Below are 25,588 nucleotides of genomic sequence, written 5' to 3' on the forward strand. Positions count from 1 at the left end.
ATATAAAGGTAGTTGTGGAGGGGCGTGGTTTGGCAGCCATGGAATAGGCTGCACTCATCCTGGGCTCCCGTATCCGTACATCGATCCATCTGAAGCGCATGCTTACAAATTTCAGGAATCGGCATAAAAAGTGGCCAGATGCTGTATGAAACAAAGCGGAACCCATCGGGAATGGTATCGTGCAACTGAGACAAGTACAACAAAAGTTATGGACGGCTGAAGTTCAGGACAACGATCGAAGGACTGGAACCAAAATGGCCCTCGTCCCTAAACAAAGGAGCCTTGGAGAGTAATGATAGTGCTGGGACAAAGAAGCGATGCTTCCGGGACACCAGAGCCTTTCCCAAACGTGCCGACTACAACAATTAATGAGGAAACAGCTTGGCGTGCACGCGGACCACTGGATTACTGTATAAAACAAGCACCAGCACAGATAAACAGCGACGGCTTCCCCGAGGAAGCTGCGGAACGGGAAGCACACCGCTGTAAAAGCGTACAATAATCAGGCAAGTGACCTGGGTCCGTGCGGGCCGGGGTGCTGTGGAGTGCGGCCTGCGACTGCTGGGTGCGGCTGGCATTGTTGGTGCAGCGGGGCTGGACGGGCGCAGGGCTGATGCCCGCTCGAGACGCGCTGTAGCGCGAAGAGAAAGTTGCCTCCGGCGGACTGCAGGAATCAGGAATAATAGCAAAGGAGGCATTGCCGATTGATATATCCTGCGAGGCTGAGCCTGTAAAGTCGCTTTCAATAAATATACAGTAACATTGTTGCAAGTCAATTCCGCGAACAACGTGCACACCATTTGACAGACGGTGCATTCAGACACCAGCAGACTTACACTGGGGATTAAAAGCTGGGGAGCATGGCCCAAGGGCTCCAGCAGCATGTCAGCCAAGCGCGTTGACGCTGAGATAGGCTCAGTATAAACAAAAGCCCCAGGGGCATATAACATTGTTGAAATTACGCTGGTGCAATAGGAAAAGGCACCAGCTGAGTCCCAATTTATGCACATGGGAAATAAGCCGTGCACGCCCCAGATGGGAAGCAAAGACTGCTACACAACAGGGATGGCTGTTACACAATAAGTGAGACCCTGCGCGCCACACATTAGGCGGGCTCGCTAGCAGTATCAAAATGGACTTGTCTCACCTAGCTGAGTGACACCCCAGGCATGACAAGAAATAAGCACACAGCCCAAAAACTGGTAGGGCTATAACCCGGTGCGAAAGGGTGCTGGGAGTAATACAGCAAGGGGCCTGCGGAGTGATACAACCGTAAATTCACAGGAAATCGCCCGGAGAGGGCGGGGATGCCAGTGGAGCGCTACACTAACGTACTCCTAAAAGCGACACTAAGTGACACTGAGGGCAAACAAAAACCAATAAGTGAGAGTGCTTATTACAACCTCAAAGGGACGCCCAATCCGGCTTACACTGCATGTGCCAAGGCAACCTGACCACGGGGGAGGTGTTGGCGAACACGTGACCACAAGGATTATGCGCAGAAGTAATACGTGGGAGGCTACAATCCACCTGAATAACAATCTTATGTGCCGCAACATATGTAGGCTGGAGGGCAGAGACCCCGACGGCTGGAACTACAACAACAGCAGCACTGAGCCGGAACCAGACACGTGTGCAGGGGGGCATTATGTCAGTGAAAGGTTTAAGAGCCAAGACGAAACAACCCACAATGGAGGTCTTTGCGAAAAAGCAGAGGCCCCCTACCACATCGATGCAGAGTACGGTCGCGACTCCTGTGGAAGAAGCCCCATAAGGAGACAAGCGTCAGATCCTGGAGGCTATAACGGAGTTGAGCACTAAATGGGGCGGGGCAATGGCGGACCTACGAACAGCCCTAGAGAACAAAATTGATGCAGTGGGAACTGAACTTACCCTGTTACGGCAAGATGTCAGGGCGCTGGCTGAGAGAACAAGTGGTCTGGAAAGTACAGTAAAGACTAATACAGATGTCAGCACAAATAATGCAAAGGAAATTCATGTGCTCAAACAGCAGGTTGCCAACCTTGAAAACCGGGTGGAAGAGGCGGAGGGAAGGGCGAGAAGAAATAACATACGGGTGGTCGGCCTGCCGGAGGGGGAGGAGGGCCAAGACCCTACAAACTACGCGGAGAACATGGTCCTCCAGGAGATAGGAGCAGACAAGCTTTCGCAGGGGTTCACGGTGTAGCGAGCGCACCGCGCCTTAATGAGGAAACCATGACCTGGGGCTCCGCCGAGACCGATCATCGCGAGGATACTGAATTATAGAGACAGAGATGATCCTGGAATATTTTCGTAAAGGCGGAACAATAAAGAAAGCATCCACTAACATTACAACGTACCCAGATTACACAATGCTGGTGCAGAGACAGAGATACAGCTACGTGGCCGTCAAGAGGAGGCTGCGGGCAGCAGGAATCAAGTACATGCTTCTGTATCCGGCAAGGTTGAAGGTGCTACATAAGAGCAGAGCGCTTTTTTTGATACTCCTGTGGAGGTGGTGACGTGGCAGGACCTGCAAGGCTGCCCGGAAAAGGAAGTGGACCGTGACCGGCAGGAACATGACAACTGAAAAACTTGTGCCACAGACATTGAGGGGGTAAGTGGGAGGGTGCTCCTGATTACACCGAGAAAGTGGGACTGGTTGAACACTGGGTAGCATTCGGGCCTTGTGCTAGGCATGGACTGGAATATAGTGGGTAAAATGTAATTGGAAGCCGCATAGTGATAACATAAAGCGTAATAAATTTGAAAATAGGAGCAACAGGATGGAAGCGACCCACCCCGAAATACTAATAGCTAAGTGGCCATTAGGGCGACTTCACCCTACTGAGCCCTGGGCATAGGCTTGTGCTGGACAGGGCTTGATGCGGGGGTGCCTGAGATCCAGGAATGGAGCTGGGCAACAGTTGGGGAGGGTGTAGTTGGGGAAGGGATGGGTGGGGGGAGAGGAGGGAGGCGGGAAGTTTGGTGTGTACATAGTTATGAGGAGTTTAAGTTTAAACATGAGCCTATATGGAAGAGCCAAAGGGTTGTATCTGCATTGCGCGAGTGGGAGGGATCGGCTGGGAGTAAAGGAGGAGAGTATTAACGAACTATGGGAGATCTCAAGATAATAACGTGGAATGTCAGGGGACTTAATAGTTATATGAAGAGGAATAAGGTCATGCTGTATTTGAGAAGGCAAAAGATAGATATTGCACTATTACAGGAGACGCATCTGATGCGGGAAAAGATGGAGCTAGTGGGGGAAAAAATGGAAAGGGATTGTGGTGGGTTCGTCCTACTCTGCCTAGGCTAGAGGAGTGCTTGTCTGGGTGGCGCCGCATGTCCCGTTCCAGCTAATACAGGAAGTGGTGGAAACTGATGGGAGGATGGTCATATTGAAAGGGCTGGTGGAGAATAAAGAGGTATGCATTGTAAATATGTATGCCCCCAATCAAAACACGGCGGCATACTTCAAAACTCTGTGCACCAACCTTAGTATGTGTGTGGGTGATGCAGTGATTTTGGGGCGGGGATTTCAATTGTGTAATAAACCCCAAGGTAGACAGATCAGATAGCAAGATTGATGGGCCCGCCCCAGCGGCTAAAGCATTGCAGGTGCTGCTAGATGATTTTGGCTTGGCAGACGTGTGGAGAACAAAACATCCTAATGGGAAGCAATATTCACACTACTCGGCCCCGCAGCAGCTAGACACGATACTTGATTATGTCTTCGCCACGCTAGATGTAATGACAGAAATTGCTCAAATAGAATATAAGGCGAGGGTCCTCTCGGATCACTCGCCCCTGGTCCTCGGGTGGCAATACTGCCCCCCGAGGGCGCGGATTCCGACATGGCACCTCCGAGCAGAAGCACTCAAAGACCCAGTTTTTAGAGAGGATATAAGAGATGAGATTACTAACTATTTCGAAGTGAATACTGGTAGTGTTGACTCGGCAGGTACACTATGGGAAGCCTTTAAGGTGGTGATGTGGGGGGTTGCCATAGCTAAGTCAAAGGGCCTGCAGGGCGGGGTACTGGCTGACCTACAAAGAGCAGAAGATGAACTAGAAAGAGCATTAGAAAGTGGCAGTTTGGATACGGAGCTAGTACTTAAACTACAGCAGCAATGTGCGGAACACTGGGAAAGGATGCGGGAGGGGATAAAACGGGCCGGCTCTTAGCCTGGCTATACAAGAGCTAAACCCTTAGGCCCCTGATTAGGACAATAACTAGATAAGATGGTGAGGTAGTGGACACCCAAGAAGGAGTCAACAAGGAATTTGCAGATTATTACAGGGTGCTATACGGGGACAAGGAGGGGGGCAGTCGAGAGGAGATAACTGAAACACTAGAAGATATAGGACTGCCCAAGATTAGTGAAGAGGAAAGAGGAGAGCTTGATGCACCAATTACCTTGGAGGAGGTTGTGAGGCAGTTGCCTACCAGTAAGACCCCGGGAGCAGATGGGTTCCCTAGTGAATTTTATAAAGTATATAGAGCGGAAGTGCTCCCCCCAATGCTAGAAATGCTTAACGAAGCGTTTGAGGTGGGAATGTTGCCGGAGTCACTCAGAGAAGCGATCATAATACCGCTCCCCAAACCCAACAAACCAGGGCATAGTTGTGGCTCCTACAGGCCTCGGTCGATGCTGAACCAGGACACCAATATATTGACGGCTGTTCTAGCAAATAGATTGCGAAGTGTAATTAGCAAATTAATCCACCCAGACCAAACGGGCTATGTCCCAAATAGGAATATAACTCACAACCACAGGCGACTTCACCGGGTGGTCGAATGGGGGGGTAGGAATGAAGGCGAAATGGCGATTGTGTCTTTAGATGCAGTAAAAGCTTTTCACTCGGCTAAGTGGCCATGGTTGTTGGCGGCCCTGGGAGGATACGGAATGGGGCCGGGTTACATCAGGTGGGCGAAAATGCTGTACAGTGAGCCGCTAGCTAGAGTCTGAACAGGATCAGTGATATCTGAGAGATGGCAACTTAGTAGAGGCACCAGGCAGGGGTGCCCCTGGTCCCCGATGCTTTACATTCTAGCCCTGGAGCCCCTAGCAATATACCTCAGGCAACAATATGATAGGTATTGAAGTAGGGGGGGGGAACGACACCTAATATCCTTATATGCGGACGATTTGTTATTACTTGAAATACCCAGAAGAAAATCTACAATATCTTCTGGAAGTGATGGAGAGGTACGCGGGGTTGTCCGGCATAGCAGTGAATCCTCAAAAATCTAGCATATTTCTATTGGGTAGCTATAAGGGAACCCCTGTGGAAAGATTACCGGTGTTACAAATACCATGGGTGGTTAGGTCTTTCCGTTACCTTGGAATAGACGTGTATCACATGGCGGAAGAGGAACATAAGCACAACACCAAGATAGCCATTGAGAAAATCTGGAAATGAATGAAGTTTTGGGAGAAGTTGCCCCTAGCAATGATGGGAGGGGGGGGCAGTGCTTAAGCTGGTGGTCCTACCTAGGCTTCTACATTATTTTAGTAATGTCCCGCATATGATACCCAAGAGGTTTTTTTACTAAACTGAACAGTATGTGTAGGGACTTCCTGTGGCATGGTACCCGGAATAGAGTGGCACTATGGAAGTTGCAGAACTTCTATGAAAAGGGGGGTATTAAACTGCCTAATTTTGAGGTCTACTATGTAGCAGGTCAACTACAATATGTGGCCAAGTGGCTCTCCGATGAAGTGACCCCTGAACTTAGGTTGTTTGGGCAGGACTGTACCCCGTTTTACTTAAGGGAAATTATCTGGTTGCCTGAGACGGAAATGAAGGAGCGCCCTGGGATGATGATGCTGGGGTGGAAAATATGGCGTCCAGCATGCCGGATGATGGAGGACCCATTCCCATGCTCCCCGCAGGTACCGCTGGTTGCTTTAGCAGGAGGAGACAAGCAGTTGAGGGTGATCATCAGGACCTACTGGGAATCGGTGGGGCTGGGAACGTTAGGGGACATTTGGCAAGAGGGGACCATTAGGGAGTTTGATGAACTTGGGGAGGAGGCGGGATTACATACGGGCCAATATGTTACGAATCATGAGAGAGTTCAGAAAATTCGGAAAACGTGGCCTGAAACAGTATTGATAGAGGAACTAGATGCTATTATGGGAGTAATATGATTTATCGGAGGGAGGGCATGAGACTTCTAGATTGTATGAGATGGTGATGACTAAGGTTGGGAAAGAATTGACACATCTGAGACTGGATTGGGAAGCAAAGGTGGGGGCCCCGATGGAAGATGGGATGTGGGAACGTGCCCTGGGATATCACAAGAAGGTGTCAAGAAATGCCAGACTAAAACAAATACAGCTGTATATAACGCATAGAGCATACATGACTCCTCTAAGGATATCTAAGTTCGGTAACACTGGCCGAAAGGCGTGTCCTAAGTGCGACATGGAAAACGCTGACATGACACATGTTTTGGTCATGTCCAGTAATTGAGTGTTTTTGGGGTGAAGTGGCACAAAAACTAGCAGAGAAGGGGGTCACACTCATCATAGACACGGCCTGGGCATGCTTGCTGGGAGGGTTCCCCAGACACGGAAACGTAAACATGTTGGGAAACTGAAAGATATGGCATACGTGCTCGCAAAGCGGAGAATTGCCATGGGATGGAAGAAGTGTCACAAGGCACCGGTGGAGGTATGGTGGAAGGAGTTGCAGAAATGGGCGGAGGCTGAAACGATCGTATGGCAAGAGGCGAGCAGCATGAGTGGGGAGGAAGAAGGGAGTACCCTGATGGCATGGAAATTATTAATAGCAGAACTGTTCGGATCTATATCGGATCCAACAGAATCCGAGGGAAGTGATACCCTGCCACATGTAGCAGATACTGAATGTAAAGAACAAATAGGCTCATAAAGGAGGGAGGGACTGGGGGAGCAGTGGGCAAATAAACGAAATGGTGTTTAATGGAACTGTTGTAAATGGCACTGCGTGTTGGGTTTGTATGGTTTGGTTTGAATAAAATTAATAAAAATCTTTAAAAAAAAAAAAGGTAGTTGTGCCCCAGTCATTTCCTTGATGTGACTCAAAATTTCTTTCCAATATGTCCCGCTACCTGACCAGCCCGCCGCATATGAATCAAGTTCCCGGTCTGTCCACAGCCCCGCCAACATGTCAAAGGGTAGTCCACATTAATGCAGGAAAAATATCTCCCTTACAGCGGGTAGGCTTCAATTCTTCCACTGTTGAAAGTACATCCTCAACCTTGACCTACTTGAAAGAAAAAACATCGTCCTTGTCCGTCTCATCCACACTAGCAGCATGGTAATGTGCAGCAGAAGAAGAGCCGGTTGCCTGGTCAATAGGGTTCTGTGTTATGGTCTTTTGATGTCTGACCTTGTATATAAAGGCGTCATGGATTTTCTGACACCATGCATCATTTGCCTGTAATGGAGATTCATGAACTTTCCTTTTAGCTCAGCTAAGGTGTTAAAGAGCTCTCTGGTGTTAGATCTAGCACCCATTATGCGCTCCTCTAAGGTTTCTTTTTTTAGCTGCCCAGATAACATTCTTATAATGTTTGGCAAGTGCCAGGGTATTTTTATTGGAACATTTCCGCCAACTTCTTTCAGCAGCCCTTTTGATGTGTCATGCTGCTAGCACTTCTGCGGAAAACCATTTGCTTGCATTAGGATGAATTTCTTTCCTTCCCAAACTAAGTTTGAGTGGTGCTAGCGTGTCATATGTTTGGTTTAATAATCTGAGTAATTGAGATGTACAAGAGTCCAGTGTAATATCATTTGCTGACACTAATGGTAAATATATACATGTAAAAGCCTCATGGGTAACCTTGCTAGTACATCTACGCAGGGTTGATTTAGTACGCACCCCTGCTTTCTTCGTCCTAATATCTGGAGTAAGGAGTGAAAAATGGATAAAATGATGATCAGACCAACAACAGGCTTTGACCTCTATAGGTGTAGTCTGCTGGTTTCTGGTCAATATACAATCTAGCGTATTTCTCTTTTGGCGTGTGGCTGTATTTACAAGTTGTTTAAAGCCCATGTTTGCCATCAAATTCACCATGGAACACGCCTCTGGATCAGAAGTCTTGTTAGCCCATAGGTTGAAGTCTCTGGCCATTAAACATGGAGTCAGGGGTTTGATAAGGGAACCCAGGCAAGCAGTAGTTGCTCCTGGAAGTCTGGCAGGGCAATTGGGGGCGGATCAATTCAGTCTGGAAAGTATCTGCCGTTAACCTGCCTACGGTAGGGGTTTCAGTGTTGGGCAATATGACTAATGGGAAGTCCCTTGTCTCAGCATGCAGTCTAAGTTTCTGGTTAAACTGAATATGTCTGATCAGGTCACTGCGGGACATACTTTAATTACTTACGGTGAGAAGGAGCAATAAAATATAAGGAAAGCACTATGCACCTTATCCTAGGAGAGCAATGTCAGATGTAACGGCTCCTTGTCTCACTTACACTTCCCTTACACAAACCGGCACGCTAGCGCCAGGCACGTTTGTGCATGTGTTGAGAATCTATTCTTGTTGGTGTCTGGGAATTGTAGTTCCCAAGGCTTCCACCAAACGTGCAGGCCGAGAGATTACTGCTTTTACTCGCGTGTCTGACAAAAAATCAGAATGATTTCGTGCACACAGTAAAAATAACGGTGCTAAAAAGCACTAGCTCGATGTTAAACAAACAACAATCACGGTGATCCGGAGAGAGTAAAATCAGTCTGAAAAAGACGCAATGAGAGACAATTGCTACAGTAGCAGAACAAAGTAAAATCAGGTAAGTAAGGTACAGCTATCGGTTGGGAGGAGGAACTGAAGCTAATGTATAGGTTCTTACCAGCGCGCTCGCGCCTGTGTTGAGAATTTATCCTCAAGGGAGTCTGAGAATTGTAGTTCCCAAGGCTTCCACCATGCTTGCAGACCGAGAGGTTACTGCTTTTACTCGCGTTTCTGACAATAAATCAGAATGATTTTGTGCACACAGTAAAAGTAACAGTGCTGGGTAGCACGAGCTCGAACAACTAGCAATGTTAAATACAATGTTAAATGCATTTAAGTGTAAGGTGATATGAAAGTCCACAGTGTCCTAGCAATTGAAGTCCCCTCAGGCTGTAGGAAGTGTGTGACATCCCAAAAGGGTATCTTCTTGCTTAACTGAAACTGAAGGAGTGTGTTTTTGAAGTGTATTTGATTGTTGCTGTTAGGAAAGATTTTATGTAGTAACCCTGTGGGAGACAACATCAGCCTTGTCCTCTTGGCAATAGGTAACCTTACCTTTGGTATAAGTCTGTACTACACAAGTTGGTAGTGTGACTGAGCCGCCAGGCTTATTTTAAGAGGGGTACTGTGAGCTGTAGAGCTGTGCAATTAAACCAGTAAATACAAGTATGCAATGAAACACCTACACACTTAAGTTATATAATACATTTATTTATACACAGATATTTTAAGCATTCTTTAAAAAGCAGTAATTGCCTGTAACATTTAATGCCATGTTAGGATTCAATAAAAAAAAAAGTGAACAATAAAGCAGGTGAGTAAGTCATTCATATGTTACACATTTTCCAGCACCCAGAGGTGTTGTCATTTGAGGTCAGTATAACATTTATAGTTGTATCACCTTTGCAATATTGAGTTATTTAAAGAAGGAAAGGTTAGGGTTAGATCAGAACAGACTGATGGGTTATAAGAACAGTTGGATTCTCCCAAAGGGATGCAGGCAGTCTATTATCCCAGCATTAAAGTGTTCAACATTTAAAACCTGTATGGGAACAAGCACTTCCACAACAAGCTGCCCTTTGATGTAGCACTACACGTTGTAGACATAACATGAACCCAGGCAAGGTTTACGCAACATCTTAATCAACATATGTTAAAGATGAAATGGTCCGGTGTAGAAAAAATATATCAAAATGTATTCAATCCAAAACATATAAAAAGGACCTCTTCGTCCCATAAACCATTCAAAAACTAAAGTGACATAAAGACAGTTTTTCCCCACAGGACATAATCTGATAATGCAGTAGTGGTATCCTTTAGCTATAATAATGTATCCAGCTAAACATAAGAAACAGTGATGTTAGTAACCTGTTAGGCCAGTGAAGCTAAGTTGCGGTCAACTAGTATAGGGTTAAATCGCACTCCCCAAGATAGGAAGCACCCCAAATGGCAAAAGGATAAAATACCCACAGTACCTTTAGAATGAAGAACGTATTCCAACTGGTTGCTTTCATGATGCAGTGCAGTAGACCCTTGTTCCTGGTCTTTGGTTGTGGTGACGAAAAGGAGGACGTCTGGAGGGCTCCTGCGGCAACCCTCTATCAGACTTGGCAGCAATGGATTTCCATCGATTCAGCAACTTTGTGGTTTTTGTGCCTTTTTCTCAGCGCCACTGAAGAACGAAAAGCTTTGGTTGGGATTTCCTTGATCCCTCTGTTTTTGACTCTGTTGAGGGGACTCTGGACATGGATTTCTTGCTTCTGTAAGGTCCTCTGGATGCCCATGAAGATCTGGCTAGATTAGGACTGCGGAAGACAATGCACTCACAAGTGGTCGAGGTACTTCAGGTACTTCAGGTATTGGTCTTCTGCTGCCTGTTTCGTAAGAATTGGTGTAGTAACACTGTGTGAGACTACACAATACTTACCTGCTTGGTATTAGGTATCCCACCTTTTGGTATAGGTCTGTACTATACAAATTGGTAGTGTGACTGAGCAGCCAGGCCTATCTCAAGAGGGGTAAATGTGAGCTGTGGAGCTGTAGCAATTAAATTCATATTTGCTAGTAACCAAATGACACTTATAAATAGTGATTTAATTATTTAGCATCCATTTTTAAATGAGCATTCTTTAAAAAGGGCAATTTAGGTAACAATCAAATATACTTTAAAATACTTGTCAGGCTCAGCACAAGTTTAGTGGATACTCTTTAGAGATGCTATTTGCACACTTCCTACACCCGAAGGTGACTTCATTCACAAGGACAGTAATGGCAATTATATATCACTAGTTATACTTTGCAGATTCTGAGTTTGCAGAAAGGAAAGGTTAAAGGAAAGAAAAGAGTTAAATAGGTTCTCGGGGCATGTGAGTATATTTAAGTCTTCCAATGAAGTCTAGACCAGCCTTTCCCAGCAATAACAGTCTAAAACAAGTTACCACCTATGAGGGACAGAAGTATCAAAGTCAATGGACTAGAAGAGTCTGCAGGGAGCCAGGACAGCCAAAGTCAATTGGAGCACAGTGTATGGAGCTGAGGCACTTCTTAGATAATAAGTCTTGCACAAAGTTAGAGTGTTTGTAGAAATCACTTGTAGGGTCACAAGCTGTGAAGCCTGTGAAAACAGAGTTAGAGGGAAGACGTCTGGAGGACTCCTGTGGCAGCAATTTGGAGTTTGTCGGCAGCTATGGGTTCTTTTCAGTTCAGCGGCACATCACGGTTCATCGCTCGGTAAACAGCACCACTGCGGATCTCAGGTACCGGTTGGGCTTCCTTCACTCCTTGGGTCCTGCACTCTGATGAGGGGACTCAAGCTCGGGTCGTCCTGCTTCTGGAGGGTCCTTAGGAGACTCCTGGAGCTTCTGGCCGGATTTCAGACATTGCACTCGACTATGGATTTCTCGACCCCTAGCACTCGGTTCTTGCAGCAGCAAAGAAGTACAGCCAGTCGGGTAAGATGGCCCAGTGGAGTTCGTCTCGGGTTAGTTGGTCCCACTACCCAAGGGAAGAAGTCGTTTCTGGAGCTTCTCTTGACGTTTTAAAAAAGAGTTTCAGCACTGCAGCAGGGCTTCTCGGGCAATTCAAAGGTCCAGGAGGATGCAGCAAGCTTCCTTTACGGTTTCTTAGCCATTTGTTTCTGCCACTGGTTGACTCTCCCTCTAGTCCCAAACCCCTCACCTTTTAAGCAGGTTTCTCCCATTCATGCATAGCCAAGGCTATCAATCACACAGGAGGAGGTGAGGTGCCCCTTGGGGCCCATATAAAGCCTTCGCAGCTGCCTGTCCTGATTTAATGTGTTTTTAAAACTGCATTTTAGTGCTTTTAGACTATGCATGTAAAATCTTCTCTGTGCTCTGGCTCATAAATTCCTGCATCTTTATGCTGCCTGAACTTTTGTGATCTCTATGGGTATTAGTCACAGTCCCTCAGTCCTCTTTCTTTGACTGTTGGACCCAGCTTCCTCGGCTCCCACGTGACGCTCTCCAGGCATTTGTGCCAGAGCTCATGTCCGCACAGCAGACGGGCGCATCGTCAGCGCGCCAAAGGAGCGCTTAAGGCAAGCCTGTCTGTGCCCGCCCGTCCAAACTGGAAGAAACAATTGCCGAAACCGGTATGTTGCAGAGAACAAGGGATATGACTTGCACCTTGTTAATCTCTCTGATGCCCCCGATACATCTTTGCCACTAGGGTTTCTATCTCATCCCCAGGTTTCAACCACTTCCACTCCTGATAACCTTAAATGTGGCATGTTGAACACACGCTCGCTGGTAGCGAACGCCGTGCATTGCCATGATCTTGTGTCCACACATCAGTTTGATTTTCTTCTGCTTACGGAAACTTGGCTTCAGGAATCCTCCGGCCCATCCGTTTTCCAGGCCTTGCCACTGGGCTACAGTTTGATCCATGTTGACCGTACTGCCGTTCACCCTGGCGCAGGGGTTGCCATTATGTATGAAGATGCTTATACTACCCGCTGCACCACTCCTGCCTACTCCTTGAGGATGGAGTGTCTTCTTGAACATATTACCATCTCTTCTAAGTCTACTCAGACCATCTTAGTAGTATATCGACCTCCTGGCGCTGATGCTATTTTCTTGCACTGCTTTTCCAGAATTCATATCGTAACTTATAACGGAATACCCGAATCTCTGGGTCGCCAGTGATTTTAACATGTCACCTAATACGTTTAATCCTTACCAGGTGCCGTCTTCCCTGTCATCCATGGACGATTTAGGGCTCCCGCAACTGATTGACGAGCCTACACATCAGTTAGGCAATACCCTTGATTTTATATGTGCCCCTACATCCTCCATTTTGATTAACTCACTCTACCCTCTCTTATGGTCGGATCACTTTTTGATCCAGTTCTCTCTCCCTTACTACCCTTCTATGCCTTCAGTTCACAAATTAGCTGCTCTGACGTGACTGGTGGAAAATACCTAAATCTGAGCTTACTGCAGCCCTACTTAGACTCACATCTGACAGCCCCCACACTCTCACTGTAGTCGAACGCCTTCCTGGAAGTGGCCGATCTCATGGCTCCTCTGATTGTTCGAAGGCACCCATCATAGCTCAGAGCCGTGGTTCTCTGAAGAACTTAAGCTAAAAAAACTGGCCTGCAAACAAGCTGAAAGGAATTGGAGAATATGCTATTCTCCTTCAGCTAAGCTTACATTTCGCAACCTGCTGTCTATCACCAGGCTATTGTCCTGGAAAGAAAAGGCCTTTTTTGAGTCTAAGGTAGAAGCAGCCATAAATTAACCCAAGGCCCTTTTTGAATTGGTCAGCTCTCTCTCTGCCCCAACTAAAAGAGGCCCGGCAGTTAGTCCGTCTCATGCTCTGTGTGACTCTGTTGCATCCTTCTTCTCCTCTAAAATTGAAATGATACATGCTGATCTTGCCAAAGCAACCCCTGTCACTACTGACCGCCTGTGCTTTCCCTTGCTCTCTGTTCCCACGGTTTCGTGGTCTTCCTTCCCTCTGTTCTCTGAGCTCGAGATACTTAAGGCCCTTCATAGCCTTAAATTTGCCTCTCCGGCGGATGCTATTCCCCTCACCTTGATCAACGATACTACTGAGTTACTCCCTCACATTACTACTGCTCTCAATAACTCATTTCAAACTGGTAGAATTCCTAGCCAACTTAAATACGCACTAGTGCTTCCTCTGCTGAAGAAGCCCACTTTCGACCCTAAGGTCATGGCCAATTTCAGACCCATCTCTTTGCTACCTTTTAATATGAAGCTGCTTGAGACCCTGGTCTCACCCCTTCTTTCCTCTTTCCTTCAATTGTCTGGCTTTTTTGATCACTCCAGCCTGGCTTTCGTCCTGGAAGGGGAACAGAGTCTGTTCTCAACTCTGTTATGGATGATCTGGCCCGGTTAGTCGACTAGGGTGGGGTCGGAGCGGTATTCTTGTTGGACCCGTGAGCCGCATTTGACACAGTGGACCGCTCCACTCTCCTGGCTTGGTTGTCTGATGCTGGCATTTCAGGTCAGGTCCTTGACTGGTTTCAAGCTTTTTTTTCAAACGGACCCAGTCAGTATCCCTGCCCCCTTTCTGCTCCCTCCCGGGATTGCTCTCCTGTGGTGTCCCCCAGGGATCAGCGCTTTCTCCTATCAATATGTACATCTGTCCCCTCCTTCTTATCCTGTCGCATGGTTTCAGATATTACTCTTGTGCCGACGATATGCAGATTCTGGTGCGGCTGGACCTCACCAGGGCCGACACTGCGTCTCGGCTACAGTGCTGCTTGGAAGATCTCGGCGCCTGGATGACAGCAAATTGGCTGAACAGATCCAAAACTGAGGTGCTGGTGGTTGGTGTTACATTCGTTCGTCCTGCTCCCCCGAGACTAGTGCAAATCCAGCTCCCTCACGCCGTCTCAGGAATTCCAGGCACTCGGCACTCGGACACAAATAATACACAAAGCCAGAAGTGGGGTGTAAAAGCGCTGTAATGTTAAAACACACACACCAGGCTCTAGAGGGCTGCATCGACTCTGCCCCCTCCCAGGCCTGGCTCATACTTATGTACAATGCAAAGCTACATATTAATCTCCTCCCATTAACCGTACATATTCATAACAGGCCATTTTGCCGAAGAGAGGGAATCAAGTACATTTCGTAACTGGCTGGCTGCTTCTGCGAGGTAGCCTTGGGACTTGAGCCAGCAGCTTCAGAACTGTGTACTTCTCAAACTCAAAGAGGGAGGGCTATGGATGCCCATCTCTGAGGCCTTCCTGCCTGTGACGGCGGCATTCCACAGTAGCTTCTATTTTCTGCTTTCATGGCTGTTAGATGTTTAGCCCAGTCCTTATGCCAAATCATTAGGCCAGTCTTCCTGCTTCAGATGGGATGTATCTCAAACCAAAGAAAACCAAACTAAGTGCAGAATCAGAAATGTTCCAGGTAGCATGTGCCCACTTATTTTTCATCTCTCCTTATCCTATGAATTGCTAACCAAAACCCTAGAACTACTTCTACATAAGCACATTGCAATAAAAACTATTCTTACTCAACAAGGAAGTAAGAGAAATAAAAAACATTACCAAACTAAGACATCTAATTTATGTCTTTACTAATTTAAAGCCATTCACTGTACTGTATTGCATAAACATAAACACCTACTAGCATCAGCCAGAATCTAGGGTGCATCTAAAACACCAAAAACAGGCGTAACTACATGTCCCGCCCTTTATAGCTCTGAGCATCCCGGTCCCTCTCACATGAATGGAGTGTTGCTGAATGTGTCGGTCATGTTTGTTTGCACTGTCCAAGTCAAAGTCCATCTCTTCCTTACTTTCCTGGATATAGTACCCCTCCAGTACCTCCCAGTCCCTAGGTGCACCCGCAGTCAGTGTCAGCAGCAACCTGGCACATTTCTGATTCTGTCTTTTTGGTTTGAGATGCATCACATCTGAAGCAGGAAGACTGGCCTAATGATTTGGCATACGGATCGGGCCTAAACATCTAAAACCCATGAAAGCAGAAAACAGCAGCTACTGTGGAATGCTGCCGCTGCACTGTCTGAAGAGATTTTGGAAACCTAGAGGATTGGCGCCCAAAAACCCACTATCCAAGCAGCAGTTCTTTTACCAGAAGACTGATGAGTCAGCCCTAGGTGGTGGAATGGAGGCTTTGGGGAGGTGGGAAACGATCAGAATAGAGACCAGCACAAACACCATGCAGAGAGAAGGTGACTCTGCTGTCTGCCGAGTCCTGCTTGAATATCAAAAGGATCCCAACCTTAAGCCCACATAAGTCGCAGGTTCCAAAGACCTTGAGCAAATCGGGCCTTTAGATTGTGTTTGCCCCAAAAAAGAAGGTTGATGGAGGACTCCTTTACGGGACCCTTCATCTGTATAGAGCAAAAGGGTCAAAATGACTACGGATAGGGTGCAACAGTGTGGGCCTTTACTGAGACCCATGAGCTCCGGTTTAAGCCCTCTAGTCCCTAGAGTAGGGGAAATAACAAAAGACAGAGAAAAAAACAAAGAATATAGAGCAACCCCTCTCGGACAAAGATATTTTGTTCGATTTGGCCCTGGCGCAAGTTGAGGATCGGCCGACGGCTTACCCTGCAATTGTTGCTGGTCTAGTAGCGACACTTAAACTAACTCTGGCCCTGTTCATGAAGTTGCATGAAACCCTGAGCGAACAAATTAGAGACCAGACCATGGTAATTGCCATGCTCCATGCAAAGCTTCATTTTATGGAAGGCTTTGTAACGGGCATCCAAGGCAACAGTATCATCAATGTAGTCATGAGAGAAAAAAACAAGAGGCGTTCTGCGGTGGAGCAATTAAACAATTGGGCCAAAACTAAAGAAGATCTTACAGTACAACCTATTAACATGGCAGTGGAAGAGGAGGTGGAGGCGGCCTCAGTGAACCCACAGGGCTCGGGGAGAAGGTCCCCACTACATGGGCGTGAACTTGAATCGATACATAATGGTGTAATTGCCACGGAATTAATGCCAGAAGCGCAGCAGGGCCCCTTGGAGAACCCTCAATTGGAAGGGCATTCTCTAATTCCGGCTACACCCTCCCTTAGCCCAGGCCATAAAGATGAATCTCAGTCCTGGGGGGGCGGTGGCTCTGCCAATTGGTCCTCTAAAGAAGAAATACGAGATATTCTCTAAACTGTCTGAGGGGAAAAAGGTGAGTGCCAATAGGTCGCTCCAAAGAAAGAGGGTTGCCCTGAAAAAGAAACTAGCCAATGAAAAGGGACAAAAGACCTCAGTGCAACCCAGTCGACGCAATTCTAAACAAAACCAGCCAAGATCCTTACGCAGAGAGAAAAAGATCCTAAGAAATTCAATTCCACCGAAACTCACAGATAACTGATTGGTAAACGTTATCTACCAGGGACGGCGGTAATACATCGCCAGGTTACCATGCATAGCGTTGAGAGTTTGGACAGTTTGATCAGCCAGATAGATGTTGCTTCAGAGGAAGAAGAGCAGATTGACCTAATCAATCTCTTGACTTATTCCTACCAGGACGAAGATGAAATGAGGACTGACGTTGACAAGGGGGAGTCTTTGCCTCTGTGTAGATTGCCTACACATGGTAATTTAAGTGACCATACAAGTACAAGCGAGGATGAAGAGGAGGATGCCTTGCTTCTTGGTAGAGCAGGCGTAAGATCGAAATTGTTATGGAGGGTTGGCAGGAGAAGGGATTTAATGAGCCCAATGCAGCAAAGAGACCGAAGTACCATAGAAGAGCTGTACATTGAGGAGCTCCTGCATATAAACCCAAAGCATCTGGCCAAGGGTCAGGATAAGAAAGAGAAACATGTTTTTTTCAAGACATTGGAGCACAGAAGACAGGAGTGTCGGAGAAATTCGGCAGACAAGAGGGGTCGCAGACCAGAAGATCTAAAGAAGCCCACAAATCAAGCTGATGATGGTTGGAAGGCCCAGCAAACCTGGGATAATACCAAGGAAGGATCAGGATTGAAAGGTCCTCAAATCAGATCCAACAAGGTATTCAGACATGTCTTGGAAAGAGTTCTTGTCATCAAAGATAATCTGATCCTGAATAAAGCCAGTGTCTTGCACCTTCTTTATAGTAATCCTGCTTTGAATCAGATTCATTCTAGTGATCTGCATCTGGTAGAATTTCCAAAGGAAGATCGCTTAGACAAAGTAGTAATGTACCTGTCTTTGAGGAAGAAAGACTCTCTTAAGGGAGAGTGGGAAATTGCTGTCTATGGGTTTTGTTATATACGACTACGATACAAAACCGCAATCCTAGTTATGGGGTTAAAAGGTCGATTTGAAGGCTAAGCCAGTAAGATCTCGGCTGGTGAAGTCTGACATTGTCAAAGCTACATAATGGGGGGCCACTGACGCATGAAAGGTCACCCTCCATGATGGATTTCTCCCCTTTAAATAATTGGAAATTCAGCATAGTAGTGGAAAATAACCGTATGCGCAAAGAAAATAAAGATCTTGATGCGCAGAAGCATGACTTGAGTGAAGAAGGCTGGGGATGGTTGACGGGGGCCCTGGTTGCTGGAGTGCATGGGCATAGCGCCCCCTGTGGATGGGGGGGCAGCGAGGGATCAAGACCACCACCAGATGCACCTCTGCAGTTGAAACACGAGAGGCTTCGCTCATCTTTTTGGGGTGGTACCCTAAAATTTCAGGGCTACGTCATCCTCTGCTTACAAGAGACGTGACTTCGGACCGCACCCTTACTGGAACGTTTCACTATTCACTTTAACCCGACTGAGAGGGGCCTGAAAGGCAGACCATCGGCAGGATTGTTGATAGCATTAAACAACATTAGGGGCTTTAAAGGGATCTCTGAATTCCAACCCTCACCACTGATCCAGGCCCTAATAATGAGATCAGGAACAGATTGATCTGAGCCTGTTAACCGTCATGCTAATAATGCTTCTCTAACCGGAAAGACCTTGGGTTCTAGCTCTCATTGAGGGCGCGAAGGGCATCTGGCCTCATTTGGAGATCCTATTCTGCAGTGACCTTATTATTCATTGTTTTGATGCGAGTTCAGTATTGATAGAAGATAATATTGCATCAGCGAGTCCTCAAGTCCTGAGAGGCCTCCAATGGAGAGAGGAGCTTGCCATGAGAAATATCTACATGGCAAATGGCCACACCAATGGGGATTTCCCAGCAAAGCCAATGTGGAAAAGGGATAATTAAAAAAAGGTCCTGGATTATATTTTTGCTTCTGATAACATACTTGAGCAAATATCATCAGACTTATTTATCCAAGATATGGACCTAAGTTTGTTTGTTTTTATTATTTATAATGCGCGAGTGTACCCGGGGGTATCGGGGCGTAGCATTTACAAGAAATTTCAAAGCTTGGTTACAATACACATAGAATATACATGATGCAATAATAAGGTACATAGTGTTATATACAAATCAGCAGTCATATTATAGGACCGTAATATACAAGTGAGCAAGAAGGTACATGTGGATAAAATGTGTTCGGGTAGTGCTGGGCATATCATTGTCTTAATGGGACTCCAATTTCAGCCAGGAGACCACCTTGGATCGGAAGCTCTGATAGGGTAGGCCTGCTCTAAGGTTTGGGGGCAGCGAGTTCCAGAGCTTGGCAGCTTTTACCGGGAAACTATTACCCCCTATGGTGGCCCGTTTGTAGTGGGGAACAGATAAGCAGTCTTTGTATGTAGTTCCGACGGGTCTTAAGGAGGATTGTCTGTGGAATCTGTTAATCAGGTAGATTGGGGCAGCATTGTTAAGGGATTTGTGTGTGAGTGATGCCGTTTTTAAGAGAATTTTATCTCTAATGGAGAGCTAGTTCTGTTGGCTGAGTTCTGTAAGGTGCTGTCTTCTGGAAATGCCCAGAGCTGCTCTGAGAGCATTATTCTGGAGGGTTTGCAATTTACTGGTGGTGGCCTTGGTAGACCCCAAGTACATGGCATTGCAGTAGTCGAGACGAGACAGTATGAGGGCTCTGGCAAGTGTCAGGCAGCTAGAGTTCGACAGGAAAGGTCTGGCTGCGCGGAGTAATTTACACGTATAGGCCGTGGAGGATGCAAGAGAACTCACTTGTCTTTTGAGGGAAAAAGTAGAGTCTAGGTAGAATCCCAATGTTTTGAACTCCTGTCCGACTTTGATGTTATTCCCGTCAATCATGAAGGAATTATAGGCAGGGCCAAGTTTCTTTATACTAAGAGTAGTACCTAAGATGATAAGCTCTGTTTGATCATCATTCAGGCATAGTCCATGAGTGCCCATCCATGCCTGGATGATGATGTACACCCTATTTAGCAAGGCCAAATCCTTTCCATAATCTCCTGAAAGCGGAAGGAGGATCTGAGTATCATCTGCATAGTTAGTGTAGGTGATACCAAGATGATCCAAATCATCGAAAAGGGGCTTGGTAAATATGTTGTATAGTGTGGGGGAGACACCGGAGCCCTGAGGGACACCGCAGGTAATGGGTATAGGGTCAGCTGCCGCTGTGGGAGAGAAGACCCTCATGCTCCTGCCGTTAAGGAAGGATGTGATCCAGGTGATGGCTTCAGTGGAGAAGTGAGCTGAGGTGTGAGCAATAGGACAGAGTGATCGACCAAATCAAACGCCGCAGATAGGTCTAGGAGGAGGAGTAGGGCCGCTTGTCCGTTGTCTCTGAGCAGATCGATCTGTGCTTTCAGGTCAATGAGAGCAGTTTCAGTCCCATGTTGGGGACGGAATCCAGATTGTCTAGATCCAAGGAGGTTGTGTTCTTCCAAGTGCTTCTGTATTTGTACATAGGCAACTTTGTCCAGAATTTTTAGTAAAAAGGGAACAGTTGTTATAGGATGGTCATTTGTAGGTATGGCTGGGTCAAGTGTGGGTTTTTTCAGTAGTGGGAGTACCCAGGATTGTTTTAGGTTAGTAGGGATGGATCCAGTAGCGAAGGAGGCATTTATCAATTTCGTGATGAAAGGGGAGAGATCGCGGGCAGCATCTTTAATGAGCTGTGCAGATCTCCCTGGCAGTTAGACGGTTTCAGGGCAAAATTATTTTTTCAACTTCCAGTATGTTGACTTTGGAGAACTTGAAGCGGGTGGGGTCTGTGGGCATGGGCTTATCTGGAATTTTTGCGTAGAGGGTGTCATTCAGGGTGGCTCTTTTGCTGGAGATTTTGCTTTGAAGAGTCACAATCTTATTCGCTAAGGCACTTTGGATTTCTGAGCACCAGTTTTTATCTTTGATGCACGTGTCAAGGGGTGCTATGGGGGTTTCTATTTCTTTAAAGATGGAAAAAAGTTCTGTCATGTTGGATTTAGCTTGGCATATGAGAGAGTCAAAGGAAGCTCGTTTGGCCAGGTAGATTTCTTTTTTGTAGAGTGCAGCTAGTTTGGAGAGTTTGATTTTGTTAGGGACTGAAGGGGATTTTTTCCAAATGGCCTTGCAGTTTCTTTTTTGCTGTCTCAGATTTTTGAGGAATGGTGTGTACCATTTAAGGTGTGTTTTCGGTTTACTAGATCTAAGTTTGAGGGGGGCGATGCGGTCCAGCGAGTTGGCCATAAGCTTGTTATATTCTTCGACCATTGACTCGGGATCCAGGTTGTCAGGAAGTGTATTGAGTGAGGGAAGTAGGTTGGGGATGAGTCTTTCTACTGTCAGGTGATCATAACATTGTGAAGGTAACCATCAGTGAGTGGACTATGGACTCAGCACTCGCACCAACAATAAGCTTGGAAGTGTAACCAGGCAGAAATAGGATGAGGATACAGCGGTTCACGACTCAGGTTGTAGCCGCAGCCCCCGAAGGAAAGGGTCCAGATCAGGTGAGCCCTTAGCTTTTAAAGCCTCTGATATAGCTTGAATATCTAGCAATAAACCAGGCTTTTCCTCACGTTACACTTTTGAGGTGGCGAGGAGGAAAAAGGTTCTTAACAAATCTGTCGGAGCTAATCGATTAAGAAACATAGAACAGTCCAGGGAATTATATAGGTGTCTGAAACAAAGTTTTAAAAAGTTGGCTAAAGTCTCATAAATTCTGGATGCTACAACCGGACGCTGAAAAAATGATGTCGCTCTCCTCTAAGAACACAGTTGAGATGTGGAGACTGATACAACTCTCTTTGCGCCCCAGGCGTCCTTGACCTTAAATTCCGTACCTGCTGACTCTTGGGAAAGGCAGTTCAGATCTCTGTATTCGCTGCCTAAGGACCGTCAAATCTATGAGGAGAAGACGAGAAGGTCCATGGATCTTCTCGACATAAGAGCGAGATCTTCGATTTGATTCACAAGGCAAGCAATTCTAGGGCATCTCGCCCCGATGGCATGACTAACCTAATGGTGAAGAAAGATCTGGAGAAATGGGCCAGGATGATGCTGAAATGGTTTACTCAAATCAAGAGGGCAAAAATTATTCCGGAATCATCCCTAACTATAGGTCAATTGCCTTATTAGACGTGATGGGCAAGATTTTCGTCTCTCTCATCTTGAAAGCTCTTACGACCTGTACCAAAGCATTGCTGCACTATAATCGGGTTCCGTGGAAGGCATAGGCACTGCCTTGAATCTTTTCACAATCAACATCTAAAAGTCGAGTGCGAAAAGGAAAAGAAGCTCCGAATGATATCTTGCCTCCATCGATTTAGCTCAGGCATTCGACACTATAGACAGACAACTGCTCTGGTCGAAGCTAAAATCTTGGGGTTGTCCGGATGACAAGAGAGGCACTGAGGTTGCTACATGAAGATAACTCTTTGCTAATAAGGGTGGATCGTAAGGGGATTTTGACAGACCCAATCCAAACATTTAATGGTTTGAAACAAGGCTGTCAGTTGGCACCCGTCATATTCAAACTGTTCATTTCGGATAGTAACAAAGCGCTTGAGTCAGCTACGAGCTTCCCTCCCTGCCTTGCCGGTGTGCCGATCGGTCGCCTGTTGTATGCAGACGATTTGATCCTCCTAGATGAAACCAAGGTGGGTCTTCAAAGACAAGTGGACGCACTAGAAAGCTGTGTCAACACGAATGCTTTAAAAATAAACGTCCAAAAATCAAGAATCCTCATCTTTGGTCAGGAAAAAGTCACGCCAATCTTGACTTATGGGGCGGAAGCATCCTTCACTTCATCTGCTGAGGTTTGGGCGAAATGAGAAGGAATTTTTGGGAGGAGAGTACTTTCTCTACCTGCTCGACCCTTATGCCATAGATGGGTACACAATTGGTAGTGTGTACCCACCTATGGCATAAGGGTTGAGCTGGGCCTGACCTCATTCAATGCTTCTACAGTATGGAAAACATTGTCATTCTTCAGAAAATGTTGTGGAGAAAATACTGAGGGAGATCTGGCAGCTATAGGAAAAGCCATCCGCGGCGATACTGACTCACTATTGAAAGCCTGAAGGTTGGTGTGCATATCCATCCTGGGGGAGTTGAATGAGACTGAACTGACCCTCCTGAGCAACCTGGTACAGGTAAAGAGGAAACTCTACAATTTAGACTGTATCAAGTCCTTAGAACACAGGTGAAACTCTAAACTCTATGGAAATAGATTTCCGGATATAAGGGTGAGGGGGGCTCTGTGACCAACTACCTGATTAGGTTTTCTTGCAGATACCGGCGCACTCAATTCATGCGCTTCAGGTTGAATCTGTTTCCGACAAAAAGAACTTACCGAAGTCAGAAAGGCGAAAGCTCAGTGGAACCTTCAATATAGACTGTGCAACTATAAAATCGAGTCCTTGCGTCATGTGACCTTATTATGCCCTGGGACGAGAGATTTAAGATCGAAATGGTTGGGTACTTTTGTCAATCATTCTCAAACGCTAACGGCTAAAGATTGGTGGTCAAGGCTAATGTTGGGCGAACAAGTCTCTAACTTTGGCTCTACTGGCTTTCCTGAAATAACTTTTTGTGGTTCTTGAGGAAGGCAACTAGAGAAGAGTAGGCCCTAAACGCGCCCCAGGTGCCCTGATGTGTAGATTTAATTTCAAGGAATTGGGAAGTCTTGGTATTGAAAAACGGGGGGCTACCCCCCCTTGAGAAATTCTTTTGTCTTCTGTGTAATGTAGATCATAATGGCAATTTTTATGTTTCATCTGCGCCTTCTTTGGATAATTTTGTAAGTCTGTTTCTGATGTTTGTTAATCTGCTTAGAATCGCATGCTGTGCATAGGTCCGACATCCAGTGGTCACTGCGGAGTATTGCATTTTGTTTTTCGTAGTCGAAAAGGGGACGTCGACAAGGCGTGTCTGAAACACTATCCCTATAGTGACGTGCGTTGTACCCACAATCCCTCACGCGTCGAGGTCCCTCAGATTGTTTTTTTCCGCCCAGCTTCTGGTCGCCTTTACGCGGAGCTCCTCGAGAGACATTGCAACTCCTCGACCTTTGGTCGTTTTTTCTCTAATATTAATAATCCCTCCCTCGACGCAGTTGTAAGCTGTTCTCCGCCGAAAAGAATCTTCGACGGAGGGTCGAGCGGAAGAAATCCTTCGGCGCTGCCGAACACGTGGCCTGGCCTCGCAGGCCATATACAGTAGGGAGAGTGGGGTCGTGGGACATCTCTGGGTCTTTTCTGAGAATGCCTTTCCCTTTCCCCTTCCTTTCCCTTGGGGTGTTTATCGCGATTTATTGCCTCGGCTATGGAGAGGACACCGTTTAGGTTTTGCCCACTTTGTAAAGGCAAATTCACTTGGAAGGACAAGCACTCACGGTGTAACCGCTGCTTGCCCCTCGATCACAAGGAGGAAAGGTGCGCGGCTTGTCGGCTTCTTAAGCCTAAAACTCTAAAAGACCGAAGGGTTAAAAGGTGGGCGGCCTACGCGATGTCGAAGGCCGAAGGTTCACCCGCCGCTGCTACCACCGACAGTGACGAGGAACGCGATAACACGACCTCCGCTACGGAAGTCGAAACCCCCTCTAAGGAGCGCTTACGCGCTTCGTCGTCTGTCCCCGGCCCCGACGGGCTCGGCTCACGCCCTGCTTATGGGGATGAACACCCCGGCGACACAGACGCACACAAAGATCCACATAAACACACAACCCACGGCTCTTCTTCGACGAAGTCGAAAAGACCTTCGGCGCCCAAGGAGACGCAGGTTCCACCGGCGGCCTCCTCGGACCGTTCGGGTTCGAAGCCCCTCTCGCAACCGCAGCCGCGACCTGCGACTGGGCTTTCGGCAAACAAGGGCGCTGCCACCAAACCATCGGCCGGTGCGCATCAACAGAAAGCGCAGACCGCCGTAGAGCGTTCGATACCCATAGCGTCGAAAACTCAAGCTTCCGCCGACAAACGAGTCGCCGACAAGCGAGTCGCCGATAGCTTAGCAAGGATCGCTGTAGCCGACGCCCAAAAGCGTACGCCGAAGATTACGTCGAGCGTTACGCATAAGTTAAAGGATACGCCGAAAACGCCCGAAGGGAAGCAGGGACTACCCCCTTCAGTCAGGGAGTCTCCCGACACACCTGAAGGTTTTTCGGAGGGCGACGGGACACTTTCCTCGACGCTTTGGGAGAGGTCGAGCCATTTCGAGTTAGATAACCCTATGTTTCGCCCGCCAGACCGCTCTGGGGTACCCCATGAAACAATGGAAAGACTCCACCTCTGTATGGAGAGGATGGAAAGGTTCATGAGCACCCAGGCCTCTCAAACTCACAAGAGGACCAGAGAAGGGCCTCAGGAGGACCCCAGGGCCAAAATTCCGAGGCTAGTCGATCCCCAGCAGGACACAGCCTCAGACTTCCAAGATGTATATGACCTCACTGGGGAGGAACAAGACTTCGAGGAAGAAGATGATTTCATGGACAATGAAGAACAGAACCAGGAGGAATGTCTGGAAGACAGAACAGACATTATAGAAGAAGGCTTCGGGGTTAACCCAGAAGAGGGACCTTCACACCCCTGGCAATCACCATCA

The 25,588-nt window shown here is 47.0% G+C and overlaps 1 protein-coding gene across 1 annotated transcript in view; it reads left to right on the forward strand.

Moving 5' to 3' along the window:
• Positions 1 to 25,588, forward strand: part of LOC138480807 (pre-mRNA 3'-end-processing factor FIP1-like) — an 889,709-nt gene that overhangs the window by 470,157 nt on the left and 393,964 nt on the right. The gene's annotated exons all lie outside the window — the stretch shown is intronic.

Source organism: Ambystoma mexicanum, chromosome 5p (assembly GCF_040938575.1).
Source record: "Ambystoma mexicanum isolate Mex_15411 chromosome 5p, UKY_AmexF1_1, whole genome shotgun sequence".
Lineage (NCBI taxonomy): Eukaryota > Metazoa > Chordata > Amphibia > Caudata > Ambystomatidae > Ambystoma > Ambystoma mexicanum.